The sequence below is a fragment of the Piliocolobus tephrosceles genome, chromosome 14 (assembly GCF_002776525.5).
Source record: "Piliocolobus tephrosceles isolate RC106 chromosome 14, ASM277652v3, whole genome shotgun sequence".
Classification (NCBI taxonomy): Eukaryota; Metazoa; Chordata; class Mammalia; order Primates; family Cercopithecidae; genus Piliocolobus; species Piliocolobus tephrosceles.
Genome location: NC_045447.1, coordinates 36,118,461 through 36,140,318, shown reverse-complemented (window position 1 = coordinate 36,140,318; position 21,858 = coordinate 36,118,461).

The window sequence follows — 21,858 nt, the reverse complement described above, 5'->3', positions numbered from 1 at the left end:
GTATTAGGTCTAACATTTAAGTCTCTAATCCATCTTGAATTAATCTTCGTATAAGGAGTAAGGAAAGGATCCAGTTTCAGCTTTCTACTTATGGCTACCCAATTTTCCCAGCACCATTTATTAAATAGGGAATCCTTTCCCCATTTCTTGTTTCTCTCAGGGTTGTCAAAGATCAGATGGCTGTAGATGTGTGGTATTATTTCTGAGGACTCTGTTCTGTTCCATTGGTCTATATCTCTGTTTTGGTACCAGTACCATGCTGTTTTGGTTACTGTAGCCTTGTAGCATAGTTTGAAGTCAGGCAGCGTGATGCCTCCAGCTTTGTTCTTTTGACTTAGGATTGTCTTGGCAATGCAGGCTCTTTTTTGGTTCCATATGAACTTTAAAGCCGTTTTTTCCAATTCTGTGAAGAAACTCATTGGTAGCTTGATGGGGATGGCATTGAATCTATAAATAACTTTGGGTAGTATGGCCGTTTTCACCATATTGATTCTTCCTATCCATGAGCATGGTATGTTCTTCCATTTGTTTGTGTCCTCTTTGATTTCACTGAGCAGTGGTTTGTAGTTCTCCTTGAAGAGGTCCTTTACATCCCTTGTAAGTTGGATTCCTAGGTATTTTATTCTCTTTGAAGCAATTGTGAATGGAAGTTCATTCCTGATTTGGCTCTCTGCTTGTCTGTTATTGTTGTATAAGAATGCTTGTGATTTTTGCACATTAATTTTGTATCCTGAGACTTTGCTGAAGTTGCTTATCAGCTTAAGAAGGTTTTGGGCTGAGACGATGGGGTTTTCTAAGTATACAATCATGTCATCTGCAAACAGGGACAATTTGACTTCTTCTTTTCCTAACTGAATACCCTTGATTTCTTTCTCTTGCCTGATTGCCCTAGCCAGAACTTCCAACACTATGTTGAATAGGAGTGGTGAGAGAGGGCATCCCTGTCTTGTGCCAGTTTTCAAAGGGAATTTGTCCAGTTTTTGCCCATTCAGTATGATATTAGCTGTGGGTTTGTCATAAATAGCTCTTATTATTTTGAGGTACGTTCCATCAATACCGAATTTGTTGAGCGTTTTTAGCATGAAGGGCTGTTGAATTTTGTCAAAAGCCTTTTCTGCATCTATTGAGATAATCATGTGGTTCTTGTCTTTGGTTCTGTTGATATGCTGGATTACGTTGATTGATTTGCGAATGTTGAACCAGCCTTGCATCCCAGGGATGAAGCCCACTTGATCATGGTGGATAAGCTTTTTGATGTGCTGCTGAATCCGGTTTGCCAGTATTTTATTGAGGATTTTTGCATCGATGTTCATCAGGGAGATTGGTCTAAAATTCTCTTTTTTTGTTGTGTCTCTGCCAGGCTTTGGTATCAGGATGATGTTGGCCTCATAAAATGAGTTAGGGAGGATTCCCTCTTTTTCAATTGATTAGAATAGTTTCAGAAGGAATGGTACCAATTCCCCTTTGTACCTCTGGTAGAATTCAGCTGTGAATCCATATGGTCCTGGACTTTTTTTGGTTGGTAGGCTATTAATTATTGCCTCAATTTCAGAGTCTGCTATTGGTCTATTCAGGGATTGAACTTCTTCCTGGTTTAGTCTTGGAAGAGTGTAAGTGTCCAGGAAATTATCCATTTCCTCTAGATTTTCTAGTTGATTTGCATAGAGGTGTTTATAGTATTCTCTGATGGTAGTTTGTATTTCTGTGGGGTCGGTGGTGATATCCCCTTTATCATTTTTAATTGCATCTATTTGATTCTTCTCTATTTTCTTCTTTATTAGTCTTGCTAGCGGTCTGTCAATTTTGTTGATCTTTTCAAAAAACCAACTCCTGGATTCATTGATTTTTTGGAGGGTTTTTTGTGTCTCTATCTTTTTCAGTTCTGCTCTGATCTTAGTTATTTCTTGCCTTCTGCTAGCTTTTAAATGTATTTGCTCTTGCTTCTCCAGTTCTTTTAATTGTGATGTTAGAGTTTCAATTTTAGATCTTTCCAGCTTTCTCTTGTGGGCATTTAGTGCTATAAATTTCCCTCTATACACTGCTTTAAATGTGTCCCAGAGATTCTGGTATATTATATCTTTGTTCTCATTGGTTTCAAAGAACATCTTTATTTCTGCCTTCATTTCGTTATGTACTCAGTAGTCATTCAGGAGCAGGTTGTTCAGTTTCCATGTAGTTGAGCGGTTTTGATTGAGTTTCTTAGTCCTGAGTTCTAGTTTGATTGCACTGTGGTCTGAGAGACAGTTTGTTATAATTTCTGTTCTTTTACATTTGCTAAGGAGCACTTTACTTCCAATTATGTGGTCAATTTTGGAATAAGTGTGATGTGGTGCTGAGAAGAATGTATATTCTGTTGATTTGGGGTGGAGAGTTCTATAGATGTCTATTAGGTCCGCTTGGTGCAGAGATGAGTTCAATTCCTGGATATGCTTGTTAGCTTTCTGTCTCGTTGATCTGTCTAATGTTGACAGTGGAGTGTTGAAGTCTCCCATTATTATTGTATGGGATTCTAAGTCTCTTTGTAAGTCTCTAAGGACTTGCTTTATGAATCTGGGTGCTCCTGTATTGGGTGCATATATATTTAGGATAGTTAGCTCTTCCTGTTGAATTGATCCCTTTATCATTATGTAATGGCCTTCTTTGTCTCCTTTGATCTTTGATTGTTTAAAGTCTATTTTATCAGAGACTAGGATTGCAACCCCTGCCTTTTTTTGTTCTCCATTTGCTTGGTAGATCTTCCTCCATCCCTTTATTTTGAGCCTATGTATGTCTCTGCATGTGAGATGGGTCTCCTGAATACGGCAGACTGATGGGTCTTGACTCTTTATCCAGTTTGCCAGTCTGTGTCTTTTAATTGGAGCATTTAGTCCATTAACATTTAAGAATATTGTTATGTGTGAACTTGATTCTGCCATTATGATATTAACTGGTTATTTTGATCGTTAGTTGATGCAGTTTCTTCCTAGCCTCGATGGTCTTTACATTTTGGCATGTTTTTGCAATGGCTGGTACCGGTTGTTCCTTTCCATGTTTAGGGCTTCCTTCAGGGTCTCTTGTAAGGCAGGCCTGGTGGTGACAAAATCTCTAAGCATTTGCTTATCTGTAAAGGATTTTATTTCTCCTTCACTTATGAAACTTAGTTTGGCTGGATATGAAATTCTGGGTTTAAAATTATTTTCTTTAAGAATGTTGAATATTGGCCCCCACTCTCTTCTGGCTTGTAGAGTTTCTGCTGAGAGGTCTGCTGTTAGTCTGATGGGCTTCCCTTTGTGGGTAACCCGACCTTTCTCTCTGGCTGCCCTTAAGATTTTTTCCTTCATTTCAACTTTGGTGAATCTGGCAATTATGTGTCTTGGAGTTGCTCTTCTCAAGGAGTATCTTTGTGGTGTTCTCTGTATTTCCTGAATTTGAATGTTGGCCTGCCCAACTAGGTTGGGGAAGTTCTCCTGGATGGTTTTTTATTTTTTCTTCATACCCCAGTGATGCCTGGAACCCCAGTGAGATAGAACCACTCACTCCCCTGGAAAGGGTGCTGAAGCCCAGGGAGCGAAGTGGTCTTGCTCAGGATGTCCCACTCCCATGGAGACCAGCAAGCTAAGAACCACTGGCTTGAAATTCTCACTGACAGCACAGCAGTCTGAAGTCCACCTGGGATGATGGAACTTGGTGGGGAAGGGGTCTCTGCTATTACTGAGGCTTGAGAGGCGGTTTTCCCCTGACAACGCTAAGGAGGCCTGGAAGTTTGGACTGAGTGGAACTCAACACAGCGTGGCAAAGCTGCTGCGGCCAGACCACCTTGCTAGATTCCTCTTCACTGGGCAGGGCATCTCTGAAAGAAAGACAACAGCCCCAGTCAGGGACGTAAAGATAAAACTCTCATCTCCCTGGGAGAGAGCGCCTGGGGAAAGGGGCAGCTGTCGACAAAATTTCAGCAGACTTAAACATTCCTGCCACTTGGCTCTGAAGAGAGGAGGAGATTCTGACAAGGAGGATTCTACCAGCACAGCACTGGACCTCTGCTAAGGGGCAGACTGCCTCCTCAAATGGATCCCTGACCCTGTGTCTCCTGACTAGGGGAGATCTCCTAACAGGGGTTGACCGACACCTCATATAGGAGAGCTCCGGCTAGCGTCAGGCAAGTGCTCCTCTGGAACCAAGCTTCCAGAGGAAGGAAAAGGCAGCAATCTTTGCTGTTCTGCAGCCTCTGCTGGTGATACCCTGGTAAACAGGGTCTGGAGTGGACTCCTAGCAAACTGCAGCAGACCTGCAGAAGAGGGGCCTGACTGTTAGAAGAAAAACTAACAAACAGAAAGCAATAATATCAACATTAACATCAACAAAAAACACTCCCACACAGAAATCCCATTCAAAGGTCTTCAGCCTCAAAGATTAAAGGTAGATAAATCCACAAAGATGTGGAAAAACCAGAGCAAAAATGCTGAAAATTCCAAAAACCAGGATGCCACTTCTCCAAATGATCACAGTTCCTCTCCAGCAAGGACCCAAAATTTGACAAAAAATGAGTTTGATGAATTGACAGAAGTAGGCTTCAGAAGGTGGGTACTAACAAAATCCTCTGAAATAAAGCAGCATGTTCTAATCCAATTAGAGGAAGCTAAGAACCTTGATGAAAGTTTACAGGAACTGCTAACTAGAATAATCAGTTTAGAGAAGAACATAAATAACCTGATGGAGCTGAGAAACACAGCACAAGAACTTCGTGAAGCATACACAAGTATCAATAGCCAAAACAATCAAGCAGAAGAAAGGATGTCAGTGATTGAAGATCTACTTACTGAAATAAGGCTTGAAGACAGGATTAGAGAAAAAAGATTGAAAGGGAATGAACAAAGCCTCCAAGAAATATGGGACTATGTGAAAAGACCAAACCTACAATTGACTGGGGTCCCTGAAACTGACAGGGAGAATGGAACCAAGTTGGAAAACAGACTTCAGGATATTACCCAGAACTTCCCCCAAATAGCAAGACAGGCCAACATTTACATTCAGGAAATACAGAGAACACCACAAAGATACTCCTGGAGAAGTGAAATCCCAAGGTACATAATCCTTAGATTCTCCAAGGTTGAAATGAAAGAAAAAATGTTGAGGACCACCAGAGAAGGAGGTCAGGTTACCTGCAAAGGGAAGTCCATCAGACTAACAGTGGATCTATCTCCAGAAACCCTACATGCCAGGAGAAAGAGGGAGCCAATATTCAACATCCTTAAAGAAACAAATTTTCAACCCAGAATTTGATATCAAGCCAAACTAAGAATCATAAATGAAAGAGAAATAATTCCCTTTCAGACAAGCAAATGCTGAGGGATTTTGTCACCACCAGGGCTGCCTTACACAAGCTCCTGAAGAAAGCACTAAATATGGAAAATAAAAACTGGTCCCAGTCACTGCAAAAACACACCAAAATATAAAGACCAATGACACTATGAAGCAACTGCATCAACCAATGCATAAAATAATCAGCTAGCATGATGACAGGATCAAATTCACACACAACAATATTAACCTCAAATGTAATGAGGCTAAATGCCCCAGTTAAAAGACAGAGACAGAGATGTGCCTATTCATATCCTTTGGCCACTTTTTGATAAGGTTGTTTGCTTCCTTCTTGTAAATTTGTTTAAGTTCCCTGTAGATTCTGGATATTAGCCCTTTGTCAGATGGACAGATTGCAAAATTTTCCCCCATTCAGTAGGTGACCTGTGCACTCCAATTATAGCTTCTTTTGTTGTGTAGAAGCTCTTTAGTTTAGTTAGATCTCATTTGTCAATTTTGGATTTTGTTGCCATTTCTTTTGGTATATTATTCATGAAGTCTTTGCTCATGCTGATGTCCTGAATGGTATTGCCTAGGTTTTCTTCTAGGGTTTTTATGGCTTTAGGTCTTAGGTTTAAGTCTTTAATTCAACCATGTTGAGTTAATGTTTGTATAAGGTGCAAAGAAGGGGTCCAGTTTCCGTTTCCTGCATATGGTTAGCCAGTTTTCCCAGCACCATTTATTAAATAGGGAATCCTTTCCCCATCGTTTGTTTTTGTCAAGTTTGTCGAAGATCAGATAGCTGTACATGTGTGGTGTTATTTCTGAGTCCTCTGTTCTGTTCTATTGGTCTATAAATCTGTTTTGGTACCAGGATCATGCTGGTTTGGTTACTGTAGCCCTGTAGTATAGTTTGAAGTCAAGTAGTGTGATGCCTCCAGCTTTGTTCTTTTTGCTTAGGATTGTCTTGGCTATACGGGCTTGTTTTTGGTTCCACATGAAATTTAAAGTAGGTTTTTTTTTTTTTTTTTTTTTTTTTTAATTCTGTGAAGAAAGTCAATGGTAGCTTGATGGGGATAGCATTGAATCTATAAATTACTTTGGGCAGTATGGCCATTTTCATGATACTGATTCTTCCTCTCCATGAGCATGGAATGTTTTTCCATTTGTCTGTGTCCTTTCTTATTTCCTTGAGCAGTGATCTGTAGTTCTCCTTGAAGAGGTCCTTCACATACCTTGTAAGTTGCACTCCTAGGTATTTTATTCCTTTGTAGCAACTGTGAGGGGGAGTTCACTCATGATTTGGCTCTTTGCTTGTCTATTATTGGTGTATAGGAACATTTGTGATTTTTACACATTGGTTTTATATCCCGAGACTTAGCTGAACTTGCTTATCAGCTAAAGGAGATTTTGAGGTGAGAATATAGGTTTTTCTACATATACAGTCATGTTGCCTGCAGACTGATTCAGTTTGACTTCCTCTATTCCTATTTGATATTTTTCTTTATTTCTTTCTTTTGCCTGGTTTTTCTGTCCAGAACTTCCACTATTATCCTGAATGGGAGTGGTAAGAGAGGGCATCCTTTTCTTGTGCTGGTTTTCAAAGGGAATTCTTCAAGGTTTTGCCCATGCATTATGATATTGGCTGTGGATTGCCATAAACAGTTCTTATTATTTTGAGATATGTTCCATCAATACCTAGTTTATTGAGAATTTTTAGCATTAAGGGGTGTTGAATTTTATTGAAGGCCTTTTCTGCATCCATTGAGATAATTATGTGGTTTTTGTCATTGGTTCTGTTTATGTGATGCATTACATTTATTGATTTGCATATGTTGAACCAAATTTGCCTTCCAGGGATGAAGCCTATGTGGCCAATAAGCGTAGGAAAAACAAAGCTCATTGGTCATTAGAGAAATGCAAATCAAAACCACAATGAGATGACATCTCACACCAGTCAGAATGACGATCCTTAGAAACTCAGTGATAGATGCTGGAGAGGATATGGAGAAATAGGAACACTTTTACACTGTTGGTCAGAGTGTAAATTTGCTCAGCCATCATGGAAGACAGTGTGGCAATTCATCAAGGATGTAGAACCAGAAATACCATTTGATCCAGCAATCCCATTACTGGCTATACACCCAATGGATTATAAATCATCCTACTATAAATGAAATGTATGTCTATTTCAGCATTTTTCACAATAACAAAGACTTGGAACCAACCCAAATGCCCATCAGTGATAGACTGGAAAAAGGAAATGTGGCACGTATACACCATGGAATACTATGCAGATAGAAAAACGGATGCGTTCATCTCCTTTGCAGGGACATGGACGAAGCTGGAAACCATCATTCTCAGCAAACTAACACAGGAACAGAAAACATGTTCTCAGTCGTAAATGGGAGTTCAACAATGAGAACACATGAACACAGGAAGGGGAACATCACACATTGGGGCCTGTTGGGGAGCAGGGGGCTAGAGGAGGGATAACATTAGGAGAAATACCTAATGCAGGTGACAGGTTGATGGGTGCAGCAAACCACCATGACACGTGTATACCTATGTAATAAACCTACACATTCTGCACATGTATTCCAAAATGTAAAGTATAATAAAAAATAAATAAATAAAATGAATGATACAGATTGGCAAAGTGGATAAACAGTGAAGACCCACTGAAGTGCTGTATTCAGGAGACCCATCTCACGTGTAAAGGAACACACCAACTGAAAATAAAGGGATGGAGGAATATTTACCAAGCCAATGGAAAGCAAGAAAAGCAGGGGTTGCAAACCTAGTCTCTGATAAAAGACTTTAAACCAATAAATATCAAAAAAGACAAAGAAGGGCATTACATAATGATAAAGAGATCAATACAACAAGAAAAGCTAACTATCCAAATACATATGCACCCAATAGAGGAGCATTCATATTCATAAAACAAGTTCTTAGAGACCTACAAAGGGACATAACCTCCCGCACAATAATAGTGGAACATTTTAACACACCACTGTTCATATTAGACAGATCAACAAGACAGAAATTTTAACAAGGATATTCAGGACTTTAACTCAGCTCTCAATGAAGCAGACCTAATAAATATCTACAGAACTCTCCACCCTAAATCAGTAGAACATACATTCTTCTCAGCACCACATAGCACGTAATTGGAAGGGAAACACTCCTCAGCAAATGCAAAAGAATGGAAATCATAACAAACAGTCTCTCAGACTATAGTACAATGGAATTAGAACTCAGGAATAAGAAACTCACTCAAATCCGCACAACTACATGGAAACTACTTGGTAAATAACACAATTGAGGCAGAAATAACTAAGTTCTTTGAAAGCAATGAGAACAAAGACACAATGTACCAGAATTTCTGGGACACAGCTAAAGCAGTGTTTGGAGGGAAATTTCTAGCATTAAATGCCCACATCAGAAACAGAGAAAGTTCTAAAATCAACACTCTAACATCACAATTAAAAGAACTAGAGAAGCAAGAGCAAACAAATTCAAAAGCTAGTGAAAGACAAGAAATAGCTAAGAGCAGAGCAGAACTAAAAGGGATAGAGAGATGAAAAAAAACCTCCAAAAAGCTAATGAATCCAGGAGCTGTTTTTCTTAAAGATTAACAAAATAGACCACTAGCTAGACTAACACATATATATACACACACATATACACATATATACATATATCATATATACACACACATATATACACTGTATTCATTTAATAGTTTGAACAGTTTTTTGGTGGCATCTGTAGGGTTTTCTATATATAAGATCATGTTGTCAGCAAACAGTGACAATCGTATTTCTTCCTTTCCCAAAAGAACACATGTAACTTTTTTCGCTTTGCCAAAATGAAAGTTACCTAAAACTTTAAACAAAAATCTTTTTTGGACCATCTGGTACTATCAGTAAAAGAAAACATCTTTCTCTGTAAATTACTTGTTAAACTGTTTTTTGTTCTTTTTGTTAAGCACAGTGGCTCACACCTATAATCCCAACTCTTTGGGAAGCCAAGGCTTGAGCCCAGGAGTTTGAGACCAGCCTGGGCAACACAGTGAGACCCTGTTTCTACACCAAAAATTTTTAAAACTTAGCTGCATATTGGCGTGTGCCTGTCATATTGGCGTGTGCCTGTAGTTGCAGCTACTCAGAAGGCAAAAGAGGGAGAATCACTTGAGCCAGGAAGTTGAGGCAGCAGTGAGCTGTGATTGCACCACTGCATTCCAGCCTGGGTGACACACTGAGACTCTATTTCATAAAATAAAATAAAATAAATTAAAATTTAAAAAAAAAGATTAAAAGAGAGAAGAATCAAATAGACATAATAAAAAATGATAAAGGGGATATCATCACTGATTGCACAGAAAGAAAAGCTACCATCAGAGAAAACTGTAAACACTTCTACACAAATAAACTAGAGAATCTAGATGAAATGGATACATTTCTGGACACATACACTCTCCAAAGACTAAACCAAGAAGTTGAATCCCTGACCAGGCGAGTAACAAATTCTGAAATTGAGGCAGTAGTTCATAGCCTACAAACCAAAAAAAGTCCAGGACCAGACGGATTCACAGCCAAATTCTACCAGAGGTACAGAGAGGCGCTGGCATTATTCCTTCTGAAACTATTCTAAACAATAGGAAAAGAGGCACTCCTCCATAACTCATTTTATGAGGCCAGAATCATCCTGATTCTAAAATCTGGCAGAGGCACACATGCAAAAAGAAAATTTGAGGCCAATATCCCTGATAAACATCCATATGAAAATCTTCGATAAAATACTGGCAAACCAAGTCCAGTAGCACATCAAAAAGCTTATCCACCATGATTAAGTTGGCTTCATCTCTAGGATGCAAGGCTGGTTCAACATATGTAAATCAATACATGTAATCCATCACATAAACAGAACCAATGAAAAAACTACGTGATTTTCTGAATAGGTGCAGAAAAGGCCTTTGATAAAATTCAACACCCCTTAATGCCAAAAATTCTCAGTAAACTAGATATTGATAGAACATATCTCAAAATAATAAGAAATATTTATGACAAACCCACAGCCAATATCATACTGCATGGGCAAAACCTGGAAGCATTTCCTTTGAAAGCTAGCACAAGACAAGGATGCCCTCTCTTACCACTCCCATTCAAGATAATAGTGGAAGTTCTGGATAGAATAATCAGGAAAAAGAAATAAATAAAGTGTTTTCAATTAGGAAGAGAGGAAGTCAAATCATCTCTGTTTGAAGATGACATGATTGTACATTTAGAAAACCCCACTGTCTCAGTCCAAAAATTCCTTAAACCGATAAGCAAGTTCAGCTAAGTCTTGGGATATAAAACCAATGTGCAAAAATCACAAGTGTTCCTATACACCAATAACAGACAAGCAAAGAGCCAAATCATGAGTGAACTCCCATTCACAATTGCTATAAAGGAGTAAAATACCTAGGAATACAACTTAGAAGGAATGTGAAGGACCTCTTCAAGGAGAACTACAAATCACTGCTCAAGGAAATAAGAGATGACACCAACAAATGGAAAAACATTCCATGCTCATGAAGAGAAAGAATCAATATCATGAAAATGGCCATACTGCCCAAAGTAATTTATAGATTTAATGCTATCCCCATCAAGCTACCACTGACTTTCTTCACAGAATTAAAAAAACAAAACAAAACAAAACAAAACAAAAACACTACTTTAAATTTCATGTGGAACCTAAAACAAGCCCTTATAGCCAAGACAATCCTAAGCAAAAAGAACAAAGCTGGAGGCATCACACTACTTGACTTCAAACTATACTACATGGCTATGGTAAGCAAACCAGCATGATCCTGGTACCAAAACAGATTTATAGACCAACAGAACAGAACAGAGGACTCAGAAATAACACCACACATGTACAGCCATCTGATCTTCGACAAACTTGACAAAAACAAACAATGGGGAAAGGATTCCCTATTTAATAAATGGTGTTGGGAAAACTGGCTAACCATATGCAGAAAACAGAAACTGGACCCCTTCCTTACACCTTATACAAAAATTAACTCAACGTGGATTAAAGACTTAAACGTAAGACCTAAAACCATAAAAACCGTAGAAGAAAACCTAGGCAATACCATTCAGGACATCAGCATGAGCAAAGACTTCATGACTAAAATACCAAAAGAAATGGCAACAAAATCCAAAATTGACTAATGAGATGTAACTAAAGAGCTTCTGCACAGCAAAAGAAATTATCATCAGAGTGAACATGCTACTTACAGAATGGGAGAAAATTTTTGCAATCTATCCTTTTGACAAAGGTCTATCCAGAATCTACAAGGAACTTAATCAAATTTACAAGAAAAAAAAAATCAAAACGTGAGTGAAGGTTATGAACAGACATTTCTCAAAGGCAGACATTTACATGGCCAATAAACATATGAAAAAAGGCTTACCATCACTGATCATTAGAGAAATGCAATCAAAACCAGTATGAGATACCAACACATGCCAGTTAGAACAGTGATCATTAAAAAGTCTGGAAACAACAGATGCTGAGGAGGATGCAGAGAAATACAAATATTTCTACACTGTTGGTTAGAGCATACATTAGTTCAACTATTGTGGAAGATGGTGTGGTGATTCCTCAATGATCTAGAATTAGAAATACCATTTGACCCAGCAATTCCATTACTGGGTATATATCCAAAGGATTATAACTCATTCTACTACAAGGCACATACATATATATGTTTATTGCAGCACTATTTACAATAGCGAAGACATGGAACTACCCCAAATGCCCATCAATGATAGACTGGATAAAGAAAATGTGGCACATATGTACCATAGAATACCGTGCGGTCATTAAAAAGAATGAGTTCAAGTCCTTTGCAGGGACATGGATGAAGCTGGAAACCATCATCCTCAGCAAACTAATACAAGAACAGAAAACCAAATACCACATGTTCTTGGTCATAAGTGGGAGCTGAACAATGAGAACACATGGACACGGGAATGTGAACATTACACACCGGGGTATGTCACGAGGTCGGGGGCAAGGGGAAGTAGAGCATTAATACAAATATCTAATGCATGTGGGGCTTAAAATCTAGATGACAGGCCCAGCACTTTGGGAGGCTGAGGCGGGCGGATCACGAGGTCTGGAGATCTAGACCATCCTGGCTAACACGGTGAAACCCTGTCTCTACTAAAAACACAAAAGATTAGCCGGGCGTGGTGGCGGGCGCCTGTAGTCCCAGCTACTCAGGAGGCTGAGGTAGGAGAATGACGTGAACCCGGGGGACGGAGCTTGCAGTGAGCCAAGATCGCGCCACTGCACTCCAGCCTGGAGGATAGAACGAGACTCCATCACAAACAAACAAACAAACAAACAAACAAACAAAACTAGGTGACAGGTTGATAGGTGCAGCAGACTACCATGGCACATGTATACCTATGTAACAAACTTGCACATTCAGCACATGCATATCAGAACTTAAAATAAAAAAAGAAAGAAGTAAAGGCAAAATCACAAAGTAAAATAAATAAATAAATAAACAGACTGTCTTTAGAATATATACCAAATTTAATGACAAGATATGACATGTTTAAATCATGGGCAAGCAATAGAGAAAATTAAAGTACATATTGAAGTATATTTAAAAGAAAATTGTCATTCTTTAACTCCTCGAACAATTCTGACCCTTTATAAAAATAATAAAATGACATTCAAATCAGATAAAGATAATAAATATGATAAACATTGTTTAACTGCTCTCAATGTTTTAAGACTGATGACATAATTTTAATCTCTCATTCAAATCTGTTTTGTGAATAAAGGTAAGACACCATTTACATAAAAATAAGTATGTACCATTGTACCAAGCAACAGAGAAGCATCACATTTCACTATGTCTCTTTATAATAGTGATCAGAATTAAAATTGATTAGAATAAATTTGAAAGATATTTTGAAATAAATCTAATTGTTCTTACTAATTATTTTTTTCAGAAGAACTGACAAATTCAGAAGCTGAAAAACGCATGAATTAAGGAGACAGGCAGACACGGGATCAAAAATATTAACTATATATTCAAATAGAATAATATATGAAATAGGATAAATATAATTTATCAAATAATAAATACGGCATTTACTCTAGGATTCTCTACCTCTGTTGTACAAAATCAACTTTTTAGAGTGTGTCCTTATTTGTCAAAATATCAACAAACTGGAAAAATGAGTAATGGTATCCAATTACTTAAGCATGAGATATGAAGAAATATAAGCCTTAGACCCACTCTCACTTTCTCAAGGGGAAATGTAAATAAAAGAATGGTGATAATTTACCACTTTGCAGTATGTAGTTCTGGTTCATTCACTTTCCTCCCTTTCAAACCATACTAATATAAGTATTACTGTCCTTGTCTTCATTTGCATATTCAGAAATATTTCCAAGAGTGTAAGGCTAGAGGGTAAATTGCTAGGCCAAAGGTGTGTACATTTTCATATTCACTTCAGTATTCACCAAATATTCCCAAATTACTCTTGAAATTATCATACTAATTTACCTCATATAAATAACATCCTTCCCAATGTATACTAACAGACTGATAAAATTATTTTTCTCATAGTCTTTCTCAACTGGGATTTTTTATCTGAATCACAAAACAGAGACAGTGAATTGAGTCACTATCTTCTCAATTCTCCCAAGAATGGAACATAACTAGTAGCATCCTAAATGAACTGGAGAGGGACTAATTCATTACATATGTTAAACACCTTAAGGGATTATGTCTTAATACTCTCCACAATCCTGGTGGAGAAAAGCTGTATCAGTATGAGAAATAACATCCTAATTAAGAACGAATTTACATTTTGCTGATTAGGAATGAGGTTCACTCCATCATTGTCACTGTCCTATATATGACATCTTTTCAATAAACTGTAATTATTTACAATTCCAAACAATCCCTTTACTATCAATCTTATTCTGCTCTACTTTTTATTGTCTAAATAATAATTTTACCTTCTAAAACACTATATAATTGTTTATCAGTAGACTTCTTATTGCTTATCTCTCTCCATTAGATGTAAGCTTACAATGGCGGTGATCTTCTATGTTTGTTCACTGATATTTTCAAAATATCTTTTAGGAGTTTTTATACAATCTAGATACTAATCGTTTTTGGTTTTCAACATTGCAAATATCCCCTGATACTCTCCATGGCTGCTTCTTTTTATATTATATTATATTATATTATATTATATTATATTATATTATATTACATTATATTATTTATTTTTATTATTGTTGAGACCGAATCTCTCTCTGTCACCCAGGCTGTAGTGCAGCAGTGGAATCCTGGTGAATTGTTTTATTTTTTGTACAGCTGGTGGTATCACTGTGTTGTCCAGGTTGGTCTCAGACTCCTAGGCTCAACAGTCCTTCTGCCTAGGTCCTACAGAGTGCTGGGATTACAGGCATGAGCGACCACATCCAGCTTAGCTGCTTCTTTTTAGTAGTATCATGCCATATACAACCTTTTCATACAACCCAATTTTCACATAATTATATGAAATTTAATTACATATTATTTAAATTGTAAGAAAAATATTACTTAAATATATATTATTTTTCATATACTTCAATTCTTCAGTGTTTTCTATTATGTTTTACTTTTGTAGTCTGTTAACATTTTATCTTCACAGTTCAAATAAAGATATTGGTAATATATATCACAAATCATAAAGTTGTGCTTTTTAACTTTACTTACAGTTACCTTGAAATTCATTTTTCAAGGTATTGAAAAATGAAACTTTGTATTCATTTCAATAAAATCATTCAATATATATAATTATCTATATAACCAATTTCTTCTACATATTTTATTGAGTTACTCCATCCCCTATTAATCTGCAATCCCATGTGTGATTTATATTAATTTTTCATATATGCAAGTATTTTTTCCTAGTTTCTCTATTTTTTTAGCCCATTTGACTATAACTGAACTAATAGGAAGCTCTCAAAATTACAATAGCTCTATCTAGTTCCAAAACATTTCATTACTCCAAAATAAACCACATACCTACTAAGCAGTCCATTTCTTATTCCCTCTTATCAGCCCCTGAAAACCACTAATCTGGTGTTTTAGATTTATCTATCTGGACCTTTCATAAAAAATGGAATCAGACAACATGTTATCTTTTGTGTCTGGCTTCTTTCACTAATCATGCAGTTGTCAGGTGTGTCTCATTGTAGTATCCATCAGTATGCCCTTCCTTTTTATAACTGAATAATATTCTATTTTATGAATATACCACAAATTGGTTATGTATTCATTTGTTGATAGACATTGTATTGTTTCCATCTCTTGACTATTGTGAATTATTGTGACTATCTATGAGCAGGCATTCACATATATTTGCTTGAGTACTTGTTCTCAGTAATTTGGGGCTTATACCTAAGAGTGGAATATCTAAGTCTAATTGTTATAGTATGGTTAATGTTTTCGGAAACCACCAAACAGTATTTCACAAGGGTGTACATAAATTTCCATAGGCAAAATACAAGGGCTCCACTTTCTCCATATCGTTTTAACACTTGCTACTTAAAAAAGTTATTATAGCCATCATTGAGGGGGTGAAGTAGTTTCCCATGGACTTTTGATTAGTCTTTTTATCATAACTAATGATGTAAAAACTTTCCTTGTACTTGTTGGTCACTTATAAATATTTTGGAAGGAATATTTATTCAAGTCATTTGTGTAGTTTTTAATTGAGTTATTTGTCCTTTTTGATGAGTTGTAAAAGTTATTCATATATTCTATATACTAGACCATTATCAGACACATGATTTACACATATTTCATACCACTCTATAGATTGATTTTTTCTCACTTTCTTTATAATGTTTTGTGAGTCCTACATTTTTAATTTTGATGAAGTCTCATTTATCTCTAAATATTTCTTCCCATTTTTTGCTCATGCCATTGGGGTCATATCTAAAATCCTATTGCCAAATCCATGGTCAGGAAATGTTGCACTATGTTTTATTCTAAGATTTGTTGTAGTTTTAGCTCATATTTAGGTTGTAGATTCATTTTGAGTTAATTTTTCTATATGGTGTGAGGTAGAAATAAAACACTATTCTTTGCATATAGATTTCTAGTTGCACTAGCACCATTTGTTGAACAGTGCATGGTCTTGGCACACTTGTGAAAAATCAATTGGTTAAAAATGTAATTTTTTTTTTCTGGACTTACAATTCTATCCCACTAGTTTATATATGTCTTTATGCAAGTCTGACACTCTTTTGATTACTGTATATCTATAGTAAATGTTGAAATCAGAAAGTGTGATACTTCCAAATTTTTCTTTTAAGTTGTTTTGCTTATTAAGATCACTTTCAATTTCATAGAAATTTGAGTTTCTGCTTTTCCATTTCTGCAAAAATGTCCATAGAGTTTTGATAGAGACTGCATTGAATTTTTAGATTGCTTTGGGTAATATTGTCATCTTAATATCAAGTCTTCTAATTAGTGAACTCATGATATCTTTCCATTTGCTTCGGTCTTCTTTAACTTCTTTCAGTAATATTTTGAGTTTTCAGTGTACAAGTCTTTCCTCTCCTTGATTTAATTTTGGCCAAGATATTTTCTTTTATATGCTATTGTTAGTGGTACTGATTTGTTAATTATCTTTTCAGAATGTTCATTGATGTTGTAGAGAAAGAAGATATTTTTGTCTGTTGATATGCAACATTACCAATTTATTAGCTCTGATAGGTTTCAGTGGTTAAGATTTTCTGTATCTAGGATAATGCCCTTTGTGATAAGAGTGTTTTCTTCTTCTTTTCCAATTTGAATGTCTTTTATTTCCTGTATAACAGTTTTGGATACAATTTTAAGTGCACGTTTAAGCAGGAATAGTACAAGTATATTTTCATATATTAATTGAAATAATCATATGACATTTTTCTCCTATCATTTTTAATGTGATGATGTCTTACATTGATTATCATATGTTTAACTACCCTTATATCCCTGAGATAAATCTTAGTTGGTTATGATATATAATGCTTTCATATACAATTGTATCCAGTTTAGTAATGCTTTGTTGAGAAGTTTTGCATTTAAATTTGCTATTAGTGTGCATTTTCCTTTTCCAGTTGTGTATTTTTCTGGCTTTGGATCTAGGGAACATTGGCCTGATAGAATAAGTCATGTTTTCTCTTCTCCATTTTTGGCAGAGTTTGAGAGGGATTGGTGTGTGGTTTTGTTTGTTTGTTTGTTTTTTGTTTTTTTTTTTAATGTTTGGCAAAATTTACCAGTGAATTCACACTCTTGGACTTTTCTCTATTAAATTTTAGGACCTGCAGCCTGTTAAGCTGTAGTCAATGTCAGTGATACCTGAAAATGTTTCAGTGGCCTAGGATGCAGGAGGCTGTGCAGTTGCTCTGCCAGATTATGTGAAGCCTGTTGACTGGGGGCAGGGTTTGTGGACTGATATCTCTGATACTGCACTACTGTACCTACTTGAAACCAAAGCCGATATATCCACCCAACCAACACCATAAGACACATATGTAGGTGGGAAGATTTTCCTATATCTACTCTATAAAATTAGAAGAGGCAACCATTCATTCAGATGCACATATATCAATACTGAGACATAAGAAATTAAAAAGCAAGAAAATGTGGTGCCACCACAAAATACCCCACAACAGTTCTCCAGTAATTGTCCCCAAAGAAATTGAAATTTATAAATTACCTGGAAATGATTTTAAAGAAACTCAGTGAGATACAAGACAATATTGACAGACAACTCAACAAAATCAGAAAGACAATTCATGATCTGAATTAGGATTTCCACAAAGGGATAGATATTATTTTTAAAAAGCAAATAGAAATCCTAGAGCTGAAGACTGCAATGAGTGAAATAAAAAATAATTGAGAGCTTTTTTTTTTTTTTTTTTTTTTTTTTTTTTCCAGATGGAGTCTCACTCTGGAGTGCAGTGGCGTGATCTTGGCCCACTGCAACCTCCACACACTGGGTTCGAGTGATTCTTCTGCCTCAATCTCCTGAGTAGCTGGGATTATAGCTGTGTGCCACCACACCTGGCAAATTTTTGTATTTTTAGTAGAGACAGGGTTTCACCATGTTGGTCAGGCTGGTCTCAAACTCCTGACCTCATGATCTGCCCAACTCAGACTCCCAAAGTGTTGGAATTACAGGTGTTAGCCACCACACCTGACCTAACTGAGAGTTTTAAGGGCACCCTAGGTAAAGTAGAAGAAATAATTCTTGAACTTGAAGTCAGGTCTTTTGAAATAACAAAGTCAGAAGAAAATAAATGAAAAGAGTGAAGAAAAGCCATGAGATCTATCCCACCATCAAGTGGAAAATCATTTACATTACTGATTTTCAAGTGGATAAGAGCTGAGGAACAACATAGAAAATGTAGCAAAAATAATTATTGAAAACTTCTTATATCTTGGAGACATATAAACATTCAGACTCCTGAAGATCAAAAGACACCAATTAGATTCAACCCAAAGAACTTATTTTCAAGAAACTTCATAATCAAACTGTCAAAAGTCAAAGACAAAGAGACAATTCCAAAAGCAGCAACAGAAAAGCATATGTCACATATAAGGGGATCAATACTTGATTATCTGCAAATTTTTCAGCCAAAAGCTTGCAAGTCAGGAGAGTGGGATAATATTTACAAAAATGCCGTGAAAGAAACTACCAGGAATACTACACCCATCATAACTATCCTTTAAATATTAAGGAGAAATAACATACTTCTCAGAAAAACAAAAGCTGAGGAAATTCATCACCACTATACCAGTCTTACAAAAAAAAAGTAAGTTAAAAAAAGTCAATAACTACTGTGAAAACATAGAAAACTCACATATAGATGTAATCTTATAATCAGATTTGGAGTCCTCCTTTACTATAATGGCAGTATGCAATCCTTCTAATCTCTACTGTGAAAATCAAAATGGTCCAACAATAATCAGAGCTACAATAAGTTGCTAAGGAATATAGAATGTAAAAACATGTAAATTAAGGCAACAAAATTATAAATTATGAGGGAGAGAGTAACAGTTTGAAATATTTGTATGTGAACAAAATTATCACTTTATAATAGACTTTTGTAAATAAGAGTTTTTATATAAGCCCTAGAGTAAAAAAGATTAAAGAACAAAAAATTACAGAAGAAAAAATTATAGGAGATACAGAGGTGAGAAAGATAAATAAAACCTATCACTAGAGAAAATTACAAAACCACAAATGTAAACAAGACAGACAGAAAGAAAGAAATCTAAATAATAATAGAGAAAACAATAAAGAGAATGACCACAGTTAAGTCCTTCTTTATCAGTAATAACATTAAATATAAATGGAATAAATTATCTAATCAAAAGACATAGAGTTGCTGAATGTATTAACAATAAAAAAAAGAGACTGAATTCTATGCTGCCTACATGCCTATGTTAGACTTACTTCATGTGCAAGGACACACATAGAATGAAAGTAAAGTGATAAAAAATGATATTGCATGCAAATGAATATCAAAAAAGATCAGGAGCAGCTATACTTTCTGTATTAGTTCATTTTCAAACTGCTATAAAGAACTACCTGAGACTGGGTAATTTATGAGGAAAAAAGTTTTAACTGAGTCACAGTTCCACAGGCTTAGCAGAAAGCATAGCTAGGAAGCCTAAGAAAATGTAAAATCATGGCAGAAAACCAAAGGGAAGCTAGTATATCTCACCGCAGCAGAGAGGGAGAGGCAGTGAGAGAGCAAAAGGGGAAGTGCCACACACTTTCAAACAACCAGATCTTGTGAGAACTGACTCATTGTCATGAGAACAGCAAAGGGGAAATCAGGAGCCATTATTCACTCACCTCCCACCAGGCCACTCCTGCGACACTTGGGAATTATAGTTCAAAATGAGATTTGGGTGGGGATACAAAACCAAGCCACATCATTTATAAAGGATAACAATAAAACTTCAAGTAAAAAACTGTAAAAACAGAAAAAGGTAGTCATTACACAATGACAAAAATTCAATTCAGCAAGATAATATAATAATTGTAAATGTATATGAACCCAACACTGGAAAAACCATACATATAAAGGATTTTATTAGATCAAAAAAATCAATAAAATAGTAGGATCCTTCATCACCACGCTTTAAGCAATAGATAAATGTTCTACAGAGGAAATCAAAAAATAATAATCTGATTTAAAATGCACTCTAGTTTAAATTGACCTAATAGACATTTACAGAACATTCTACCCAATTTTCTGGGTAGAATACATATAGCTGCAGAATACACATTCTCATAAGCAAATGTAACTTTCTCCAGATCATATCTTAAGCCACAAAATAAGTCTTAATACATTAAAAAAATTGAAGCCATATCAAGTATATTTTCTGACTGTAATAAAATAAATTAGAAATCAATAGCAGAAAGAACTTTGAAAACTACGCAAATGCATGGGAAGTAAACAACATACCACTGAACAATGAATAGGTCAGTGAAGAAATTAAAGAAGAAAGTTAAAACAAAAATGTTCTTGAGACACATACAAATAAAACACAACCTACCAATAACTTAAAAGTAAGAGTAATTATGGAATAAAGTAAAAACAGTTTTAAGAGAAAAGTTTATACTAACACATGCCTACACCAAAAGTTAGAAAGATCTCAAATAAACAACCAAATGTTGCACCTCAAATAACTAGAAAAACAAGAATAAACTAACCAAAATTTCTAGAAATAAATAAATAATAAATACCAGAGCAGAAATAAATGAGAGACAAAAAATACACAAGATCAGCAAAACGAAAAGCTTATTTTTGGAAAAGAAAACAAGAAATTGACAAACTTTTAGTTAGGTTAACTAAAGAAAAAAAGAGAGAAAATTCAGATATATAAAATCACAGTTAAAAATGAAAAGTTACAAATTATACAACAGAAATACAAAGAAGCATTTGATATTATTGTGAACAACTTTAAATGAATAAATTGGAAAACCTAGAGGAAATGGATACATCCCTGGGCACACAAAATCTACCAAAATTGTGTCATGAAGAAATAGAAAATCTGAACAGATCAATAATTAGTAATTGGGTTGGGTCAGTGATAGAATGTTTTTTAACAAAGAAACACCCAGGACCTGATGGTTTCATGGCTGAATTCTATTAAACATTTAAAGAAGAACTAACACCAATCCTCTGCAAACTATTCCAAAAAAAACAAAGAAAAATAAATTCTTCCAAACTCATTCTATGAGATTAGTATTACCTTAAAAGCAAAACCAGAGAAGAATACACACAATAAAGAAAACTATAAGCCAATACCTCTGATGAACATAGATGCAAAAACCCTCCACAAAATCCTAGCAAATAAAATTCAATGGCAATTTTTTATTTTTTTATTTTTTTTATTTTTTTATTTTTTTTTATTATACTTTAAGTTCTAGGGTACATGTGCATAACATGCAGGTTTGTTACATATGTATACTTGTGCCATGTTGGTGTGCTGCA